We start from the raw sequence: 10,943 nt of genomic DNA, 5'->3' as shown, positions 1-10,943 counted from the left end.
GCTGGGCCTGTCAGACAAGCGCCTATCAGGATACACCAGAAGAGCCATCCCCACTCCCCACCACCTCCCCCAACTCCCGCCCCCAATCAAGAGAGGAAAAGAAAAATCACAAGGTGATTAAAAGGGAGACTAATCTAAGGAGATCTGTGAGCAGTCAGGTAACTACAGCAAGATTACAAAAGGAAACCCCTGAGCCTCCTACCTCCCCCTTTTTCTTCTATTGTTGGGAATTGAGAGAGCCAGCTGGTCAGCTCAGGAACAAAGATCCTATTCTAGGAATCTGCCCACTGCAACATTATCCTTTGCATGCCCAGTCCTTGGACTTCTGCCGGACTGAAACTCTACCTGCCTCTGGCTGTTGCTGCTGCTGCAGCCACATACTGCTCCCTGGTAACAGAGGAGGAATCCATCAGACCAGTTCAATGATTTAAAAATTAAAATCACGTTCAACCTTTATTCATCTCTCTCCTGGGCTTGACAAGGCAGTTCATCTTGGTACCGTGAGCACCTTGTTGTTGAAGCTATTAGCACCTTAAGACAGAAGAAAGGGAAAGGAAGTGGGGGGGGGGCAGTAAAGAAGAACTTTTGACATCTTTCCATAAAATCAAAGGGCAAGCTGACTTGAGGGGAAGGAGGGCATGGTGGAATAGCTGCTATATTTAAACTACATTATCCCAACAGGGAGCTACCATTTTGAAAACCATTCTACAGCACTTCATTTGACACAGATATATGGGTTCGTTTTTAAAATTGTGTTACCATAACTATGCTCTGAGATTATTTCCAAATTATTCTGAATATATCTGCTTTGCACATAGTTGTTTGCATGGTTTTTCCTTCATTACGTTATAAGCTTCTGGAGGGCAAAAATTGGTTTTGCCTTCTTCTATATCACCAGTGCTTAGCATAGTCTGTGGCTTAATAAATGCTTGTTGATTACTGAATGGCTGACTCAGGAAAAGTAACCCCAGAGAGAAAGGAGACCACAGTGGGCTTAGAGCAATGGTGAAATAGACCAGGGCAGCCATCGAAAAAAGTCTCCCTGGTGTTTACAGTTGGTCACTTCTGTTGGCATCACCTAAACTTGGGTTTGGGACACTTTCCCTTTACTTCATTCAAGCATTCCTTCTTTCAATATATTTATTGATTTCCATGTTTGAAATCTCTCCTTCCACATCTCTACCTCCTGGCTTCCCTGGCTTCCTTCAAGTCCCAGATAAAAATATATAGTCTTGTTTGTAAATAATTGTTCGCATGTTGTTGCCTACATTAGACTGTGGGATCCTTGAGCATTGAGACTGTCTTTTGCCTCTTTTTTTTTTAATTTCCAGCACTTAGCACAATGCTAGGCACATAAATGTTTAATAAATATTTATTGAACCCCTACCAGATAGCTAGCCTTATGCAGGATACCAAGGACCATACAAATAATCTGAGGCCTCTGCCCTAAAGAAGTTTACAATCTAGTTGGTAAGTCAAGAGAGAAAGCTCGGGAAAAGTCAAAGAAGGGTATCAGGCTAATATTGTATGCACCAAACAGGTGATACAGAAAATAAATACCATAGGAATTCAGAGGAGGGAGGGCAAGGCTTCCTGGAAGATCTGGTGCTTGAGCTGTGCCTTGAAGGATGGATGTGGACAGGTGGAAGGCTGAAGCCTTGATCATTCCAGATCAGGCAAATGACAGTGAACAAAGAAAGACACAGAGATAGGAATGTACTCGGTGTGCCCAGGGAACAGGGAGTACACACAAGCTGGGCCAAAGCAGAGAGTTCATGTAGAGTGGAAATTCAAAGTTGGAAAGTAGTTTGTTCTTCATCCTACACATAACAGAGAGCCTCTGAGGCCATGGTGGACCTAAAGAAAACTGTTTTAGGAATCATCAGGATTCCTCTGTAGTGGGTCCCCTGTCAAACACACATTTAGCCAGCCATTAGGAAAGTGAAGCTTACCTTGAGTTTCAAGAAATCGTGGGATACAAACTATATTTAAATAGGCAGAGATTATTAGTCGAACCTAGCTTGGCTTGGTTCAGCTTAGGAGAGTGATCAGCTTTTTACAGTTTTAATCAATTTTGGCTCATCCCCTTAACCCCTCTCCTTAAGGGACATAACCTTTTATTTTTTTTTTTAACTAGATCGCAGGTAAAATCCTTTGGCTCCTCATCACAGCTTCCTTCTGTGCAGGCACTTGAATCTTAATCTAGCAGTTTGCCTTTCCCCACATTTCCTTACTAAGTCTCTCTTTCCTCTATAGGAACAAAATGCCTCTCAGTTCCTGCTCCCTGACTCCCGGCCTTTTTCACCTGGCCTACTTCCAGTCAGCCGGCCAGCCAGCCAATGAACTCCTTTCTCTCTTTATTAGCATTCATCAAATCCTTCCTTCTTCAGAATCCCAATTTCCTATAATAGTTTCCCTTTCTTTCCATCCTTGTCTTTCACTCAGTTTACACATTGAGTTCAGCTATCCAGTGAACCTTGGAAAGAGCATCTATGAAGCCCACTTTTAAGATGGATAACTTCATCATGGAGAAGCCAAAGCTACAATTCAGTATGTTGATGGATCTGTTGATCACATCTGTGTGGGCACTTTCTACGCTGGCGCCCCCCTCCCCTCCCATAGCTTCTTATCCTGTGCAAATCCATGTCTTTCTATAAAAATCTCAATGAAGAATCCATCCAATGCTTTGACCTCTTTGTGCCTCATCTGTAAAATAGAGATGATAATAGCACTTACCTCCCAGAGTTGTTTTGAAGATCAGAGGACATATTTGTAAAGTGCTTTGAAAACCTTGAAATGCTAGATAAATGTTAGCTATTATTACAGGTCTTTTGGTAACATTTTGAGGGTACCGGTGCAATCTTTGGGCTTTCTGTTATCTTTCTCTCTTGCTACATGACTTGTCCTTCCTTCTTTTCCAGTCCCAGGTGTCATAGCATGAATGGTAGTAAGCATAATGGATATTCTACTCGACTTTGAGATTTGGGTTCAAATCCCATTTCTAACACTTGTTAGTTGCATAGCCAAGGACAAGTCACTTTGTGCCTATAAAGCCTCATTTTCCTCATCTGCAAAAACAGGAATAATAATACCTGAGGTACCGGGTTGTAGTGATGGTCAACTGAGATAATGTATACAAAAACTCTTGGCAAAACTTAAAGTGCTATATGAAGTCAGTTTTCACGTCCTTAACAATAGCTTTTAAGATATGAGCACAGTTCATTGTCGGTAATAAGCTGCAACTTCCTTATGTCCACTGTGTTTTTTCATTGCCCCATGGGTCACCTATAATTGTGATTCAACTGAAATTATTGTGTTCCATGATCTGTAGCCACAGAGCATCCTTGGAAGATGATGTGTTAAAAAAAAAAAAGGTGGGCTTCAAATATGGTCCCAGAGATAGGCCTGTATCTATTGTTATAAGAATGGTAGAGGGGGGTGAGGCAATAGCGGAAAGTATGCTGAACCTGAAGTCAGAAGAGACATGGATTCCAAATCCTGCCTCAACACAAATTTTATGACCTTGAGCAAGTCACATAATAAGTAGCATTGATTAAGGTTTTCAAAGTGCCTTGCACATTAATTTTACACACACACACACACACATATTATCCCCATTTTTACAGATGAAGAAACTTTAACAGAAAGAGGTTAGGCAGCTTACCCAAGGCCATACAGCAAGTAAGTGGCTGAAGCCAGATGTCCTGAGCTCTGTCCACTGTGCCACCCAGACAACTACTTAACCTCTGTGGTTAACTGTGGGTCTCAGTTTCCTTATCTGTAAAATGAAAGAGTTGGACTAGACAACCTCCCTTCCAGTTCTAAAACTATGGTCTTTCTTTTTCCCCTTAGACTTACTGAGCCTCAGTTTCCCCATCAGCCAAGTGGGAATAATAAGACTCCCAGGATGGTGGGGATCAAATGAGAGAACACCTGCAAAACACTTCACAGAGCTCTCTTAAAGAGCCAGATATTGTCAGCTGTCATTACCTTGTTCTCATCTTTTCAGTGGAGTTCAGACGGAACAGACCCAAGACAAGTTACTAGACTGGCCTTGCTCTTTTACATTTAATGTTCCACAGACTATAATAGCACAGGTGGATAAAATAACTCCCTTTCATAGCTAAATAAAAATGCTGAGATGTAAGGGATGTCTTCTATAGACTCACTGAAAGCATCCTTGGGACAGCTCCAGGAGCAGGTTTAATAGGTACTCCTTTGCATGCCTATGTTATTCCAATTTATTCTGCTGGGTTTTTATTGTTATTGCTACTGCTATCTAATTCTCTCATCTTTTTTTTTAAATAGGGTTCAGGTAGAACAAGTCACTCTCTTGCCATTCACTACCTAGTACACTACCAGACATGTAAAAAAAAAACCGTAATAAAATGCTTGTTGACTAGCTGACTTGTTATTCTTGTATGTATATCTAATGATCTGGGGGCTATTGCAGAGATATATAAAAATGACTGCTTTGGGTAAGTGAATAGGAGTACTGGGATGTAAACTCATCTTCGTAAACCTCTTTGGGACAACTCCCAAATAGTACAGTGATGACATGGACTGTGTCCTGTTCCCACATGCATTTGCTATCTTCTGCTAGGTCTCTATATTTTGAAAGTTTTTTTATTCCGTGTATTTGTGGGGGTGGAGTGATAGCTTTTAGTATGTCAACATCTATTAAAAATCTCATTCTTAGACCATTTCACACCATATGTCAAGATAAGCTCAAAATGGGTACATGATTTAGATATAAGATGCGATATTATACGCAAATTAGGGGAGCATGGAAAAAATTACCTGTTAGATCTTTGGATAAGGGAAGAGTTCATAATCAAACAAGAGATAGAGAAGATCACGAAAGGTAAAATAGATCATTTTGACTACATTAAGTTGAAAAGGTGTTGCACAGGCAAGACCAATGCAGCCAAGATTAGAAAGCAGAAAACCAGAAAGAAAAATTTTAAAGCAAGTTTCTCTGATAAAGGTCTTATTTTTCAAATATGTAAGGAACTAAGCCAAATTTATAAAAATAAGAGCCATCCCCCAATGGTAAAAGGATATGAACAGGCAATTATCAGATAAAGAAATCAAAGCTATCTATAGTCTTATGAACAAATGCTCTAAATCGCCATTGATTAGAAGAATACAAATTAAAACAACTCTGAGGTATCACTTCATACCTATCAGATTGGCTAACATGACAGAAAAAGAAAATGACAAAGGTTGGAAATGATGTGGAAAAATTGGGACACTAATGCACTGTTGGTGGAGTTGTACACTGATCTAACCATTCTGAAGAACAATTTGGAACTATGTTGAAAGGGCTATCAAACTGTGCACAGCCTTTGACCCAGCAATACACTATTAGGTCTGTGTCTCAAAGAGATCAAATAAAAAGGAAAAGGAGCCATGTGTACAAAGATGCTTATAGCAGCTCTTTTTGAAATGGCAAAGAATGAGAAACTAAGAGGATGCCCACCAACTGGGGAGTGGCTGAACAAGTGGTGGTATATTAATGTGATGGAATCCTATTGTGTTGTTAAAAATTATAAAGAGAGTGGTTTTAGAAAAAATCTAGGAAGACTTGTACAAACTGATGCAAAGTGAAGTGAGCAGAACCAGGACAACATTGTACACAGCAATAGCAATATTGTAATAGCAATCAACTGTGAAAGACTAAGCTACTCTGATCAATATGTCTGCGACAGTTCCAAAGGACTCATGATGAAAAAATGTCATCCATTGACAGAGAGTGAACTGATGAACTCTGAGTACAGATCGTGGCATTTTTTTCCACTTTATTTTTCTTGCTTTTTTTTCACCTGCAACATCAATGTGGAAATGTTTTGCATGACTTCGTATGTATGGTTGTTATATTTCTTGTCTCCTCAATGGGTTAGGGAGTGGAAGAAGAGACTTTGGAACTGAAAATAATTTTTTTAAATGTCACTCTTAAATGTTTATGGTCAATGTTCTATCTTCGTGGTGGTGAGCAACAGTTCTGTCTGTAATGATGCTCTGGTTTCAGTACAGTTGATTTGATAAATACACAAAGAAATTTTGGAGTTTCACTCATCAACATCATCATTATTGTTGTTATTAGTATTTTATTACGGTCACGTCATTCTTCTCATCTTTATAGGATCAAAGATTTAAAACCAGAATGGAATAAGAAAATGTTTGTAAAGAGCTTTGCAAGTGCCTTGTATGGCTCTGCTTGTAGTAGCAGCAGCAGCATGACACAGAGGAATGGGCCCTGGATTTGGGGTCACAGTTTCTGATTACTGGTTCTGCCGCTTCTACCTGGTGACTTTGGACTAGATAACTTCCAATGGTGGCTTTCAGCTCTAGAACTATGATCCTATGATGTTTGTAGGTTGTCTTTGTCTTGCTTCCTGCCCCTGACAGAATATGTGTTCCTGGTGCTTAGCACAATGTCCAGCAGATATTAGGCACTTAATAAATGGGGCAACTAAGTGACCTAGGAAATAGAGTGCTGGACTTGGACTTGGAAAAACAGGAGTTCAAATGCTGACTCACACTTACTGGGTGACTCCTTGGAGTTTCACTTTCCTTATCTGTAAATTAGGGGTAATAATAACATTCTCATAGAGTTGTTGTAGGGGCCACATGAAATAACACATGAGGTGCTTTTCAAACCTTTATATAAGGGCCAGTTATTATTTTAAATTCTTATTTATTGATTTATGGAGCTAATTAGAGAAGATTGCCTATTTCACAAGTAAGGATACAAGTAAAGAGATGGGGGAATCACAGAAGTGGGATCTTTAGATTCCAGTTCAGCCTTAGCGTACAGAGCTGTAATGATAATAATAATTTACCTTTATAAACAAACCCCACAGCTTTCTAGGCCTTTGGGTTTAGAAAGCACTTTCCTTGCAAGTTCCATAATGCCTAAAAATATGTAACGCCCCTATATTTCTGGTATTCTAGAAGAGATAACTGGGATTGGCTATACATGGTATGGGTGTGCTACCAGAGAGAAAGTAGCCATCAGCCCCTCAAGTGCAATACTCTGGAACAATCACGGAAAGTTTCTCCATGGCTGTAACCCAACCAGTTTCCACCTTGCTTCACCTGGTGCATTACCATACACAAGAATTTTTGTTTGCTTGCTTCATGGTTGTTGGTTTTTTTTTTTTAAATCTTCTTCCAGGTATCAATCAAAACCTCATGCCAGCCTCCACTCCTTGGAAAAAACGAAATGAGATGATGTGCGTGATTCTTTCAGCTGGGCAGTACAGTGTGATCTGCATCTGGCTGGAGGAATTAATCTGTTTCCAGTCCTCAGGCTGAACTCTTTGGGGCAGTTGAGCTGGCTCTCCCCAGCTCCTCTCAGGGTGTGCTCTGTCTCTATACATAGACAAAATGTTTTGCTTTGGCAACCTGCTGCAAGAAAGCTGCTTGTCTCTGAAAACCTAATTTGCACATATTTTTGTTCATGGATTCCATGCGAGGTCCCTCCTCTCCACCCCCAGTTAAGTGGTGCAACTCCTTTATATTTGGGGAACTTCCTTTATGTCAGGGAGACGTGGGTTTTGTAAAGAATATGTGAACAAAGTATCTGCAGCTAAAGTGTAGGTTTTGGAGCAAAATGGCTCTCCTTTCCCCTGTTGGAGAAAGTGACAGAAAAGAAAATATACATCACATTATGGCATCAGGGCCTCCATCTTCCCAACTACAGCGCTGCTGAGAACTAAGTATTCAGGCATTCTATGCTACTCCAATAGGTATTTAAAAGTTCCCAGATCACAACCTGTGATTTCTAATGCAGACAAGTGGTATCATAAGACCAAGTGTGGGAGTTAAAAATAATAATAATAAATTACTATGCCACTCTTCCCTCTTCTTTTGCTAGGAAAGTATTCATTAACCCTCACCAGGCAGAGTGCAATTCTTCTCAAGGGGCTTTTCAGAAGGGGAAATGGAGGCCCACTGAGCTGACTTGCTGACTTGTATATGACATATACATAGTACTAGACAGAACAGAGATTCAAATAGTTTTTCCGATTTCAGATTTAACGCTCCTTCCACCACCCCAGGATACCTCGAAAACAGCAGATAATGAGACAGGTTGGGGAGTGGGGAAGGAGTCCATAGCTACCTTCAAGAATTCAGGGGGCCTTCATATGCAGGAAGGATAAGACTTGTGTTTGCCACCCCCAGGCACTAAGAGCAATAGGTGGAAGTTGTAAAGAAAAACTTCCTAGTGACTAGAACTATCCAAAATGGACTGGGGCTGATCACAGGCTTTCAGAGTTGGAAGAGACTTCAGCGCCCATACAAACCCACCTATCTTCCAAAGAGTCCCCTCTTCTTCAACACGACAGGCCCTCCCCGCCAACTCCCAGAGCAGACCTTTCTTCTTTTGGACAACTCTTTTAGTAAGTTTTTCATTAAGTGGAGCCCCGACATGCCTTCGTGAATCTTTGATTCTCTGCCTCTTCAGTTCTGCCTCCCGGGACCAAAGAGAACAAGCTTGTTCCCTCCGTTTGGTCATCAGATATTTAGAGTACTGTCATGTCCCAGCTAAGTCTTCTCTAGGTTAAACAGGCCTAGTTCTTTCAACCAATCCTCATGGGGCAAGGTTTCAGATTTCCTCCTGGTTGCCCTCCCCTGAACATGTACCAGCATATCAATGTCCTGCCTAACATGTGATACCCAGAACTGAACACAATATTGCAGATGTGGTCTGGCCAGGGTAAAGGACAGTGGGATTACTGCCCCAGGAGAGCACTCCCATTTCTTACTTTTTCACCTCCTGTGGCCTTAGGGATTTTCAACCCAGGTACCCTAATACAGAGAATTCTGAGGGCAGTCAATGTCTGGTAAGAAGAGGGTAGTGGTGAATAGTACCTTAATTGAATGACGCCAAGATCAATCTTGAACAAGTCTGTTAACCTCCCTGAGTCTGTATCCTCACTTCTAAAATGGACTGGAATGGACAACCTCTAAAGTTGTCTAAATCATTTGAATATCCAATGTGGCTCCTCTCCAGAGTCGTTCCAATTGGATGTTCTCAAAGATTTCCCAAAGACCCAGAGCTCAGTGGTTTCTGGGCTACCTCCAGATGAGTCCTCCAGATAAGTCTTTACACCTTCCATCTTCCTGAGGGGCATGGTTTATTTGTAAGAGCACCAGAATTGGATTCAGGGGAGCCCCAGATTCCCTTTGACACTGTGAGATCATGAACAAATTACTTAATCTACTGAGCCTGTTTCCTCAACTGTGAAATAGGATATTAATAACTGTGGTACTTACCTCACACATTTGTTGTGAAGCTCAAATGAGACAACATAAAGCAATCTGCAATTTGTTGCGATTCATCTGATCTCACCAAACTACATTCTCTGGTACGTATCCTGAACTTTAGTACCAGAGTAATATCAGGTCACCGTCAGTAAGTCAACAAACATTTATAAGCACTTACCATGTGCCAGGCACATCAGTGCTGAGAACATAAAGGCAAAAACATGTTTCCTGACCTCGAGCAACTCACGTCTTGTCCAGGGTCACACAGCTAGAAGCTTCCGAGACTGAATTTGAACTCAGATCCTCCTGACTTGAGGGCTCACATCTTAATGGGAGAGATGACATAGTTGTAAAAAGTGTATATGCAAGAAGCACATAGTACAAATGGAAGGTAATTCCTTTATGTCCTACCTCACCCCAGTGATGTAGTGGAAAAAAAAAATAAAACCCAGTAAGATTGAGATTCTAGTCTCAGCTCCCCAACTCCCTAGGTGTGTGACCTTGATTGTCGCTCAATCTCTAAACCTGAGCTACCTCATTTGCAAAACAGAACTGATCATACTTACCCTGCCTAGCTTTTTGAGCACAGGAATTGTTTCAGTTTTGTCTTTTTACCCTTAGCAAATAGCACAGTGCCCAGCACCTAACAAGTGATTAATAAATGCTTGTTAATTGGGGCATTATAGGATTGAGGATCACATAAAAAGTGCTACAATTTGGATTTTGTCAATCTTCTGAAGAAGCTGGCATGAGGGACTTATGAAGATCCACATACACCACTGTTCCTCCCAGGACTTCCCAGGGTGGAGGCAGATTTCAAACTCTGATGGACACACTGAACAAGCACTGGATTTGGAGACAGAAGATCTGAGTTCTAGTGTAGACTACTTATGAACTGCCTCACCTTGGACTGACTGGAAGGGAAGATATTGGGGAAGTCAGTGGTCTGCAGGCTCAAAATGTATCAATATTGCCACCCCCCCCCCCCAAAAAAAGGCCAATATGATCTCCAATTCACACATTGAAAGTCCTAGCTCCCAGGATAGGAGGCTGATATGCCCACTGTCCTTTGCACTGGTCAGATGATGTCTGGAACACTCTCTTGGTTCTGGCCACACGTTGTGGGAAGTCCATTGATCAAATGGAGAACGTACAGAAGATGTCCACTGGGAGAATGAAGGACCTTGAATCCACATTCTACAAAGTTGAGTGGAAGGAGTTTCCCAGAAGGCTGTCATTCCAAGAAAAGATTGCTTTGCCTTGTTGTGCTTGACCCCAAAAGGCAGAACCAGGGGTGTTCCGTGAAGGTTTCAGAGCCAGATTGAGGCTAGATAGCAGAAAGAACTTCCCAGCAGTGAGAACTGTGCAGAAATGGGATGGTCTTCAAGGTTCAAAGGATTCTTCTTCACCCGAAGGAGCCTTAGAAGAAGCCACGTGGCCCCATGTCAATAGCTCAATTAACATGATGAAGGGCCTACTGTGTGCCAGGCACTGGGGAGAGGGGAGGGACAAAGAAGGACAAAAGTCGGCCCTGCCCTTGGGGAGATCACAGTCTAATGACGGAGGGGCCCAAGGATGGAAAACTGTACAAACAAGCTCTAGTGGGGAGAGATCGGAGATAATCCGTGGAGGAAAGTCCCGAGTGGGCCCAGGTTAGGCCTCGCGCG

Source organism: Trichosurus vulpecula, chromosome 1 (genome assembly GCF_011100635.1).
Source record: "Trichosurus vulpecula isolate mTriVul1 chromosome 1, mTriVul1.pri, whole genome shotgun sequence".
Taxonomy (NCBI): Eukaryota; Metazoa; Chordata; class Mammalia; order Diprotodontia; family Phalangeridae; genus Trichosurus; species Trichosurus vulpecula.
Note: the sequence above shows the minus strand (reverse complement) of the source record.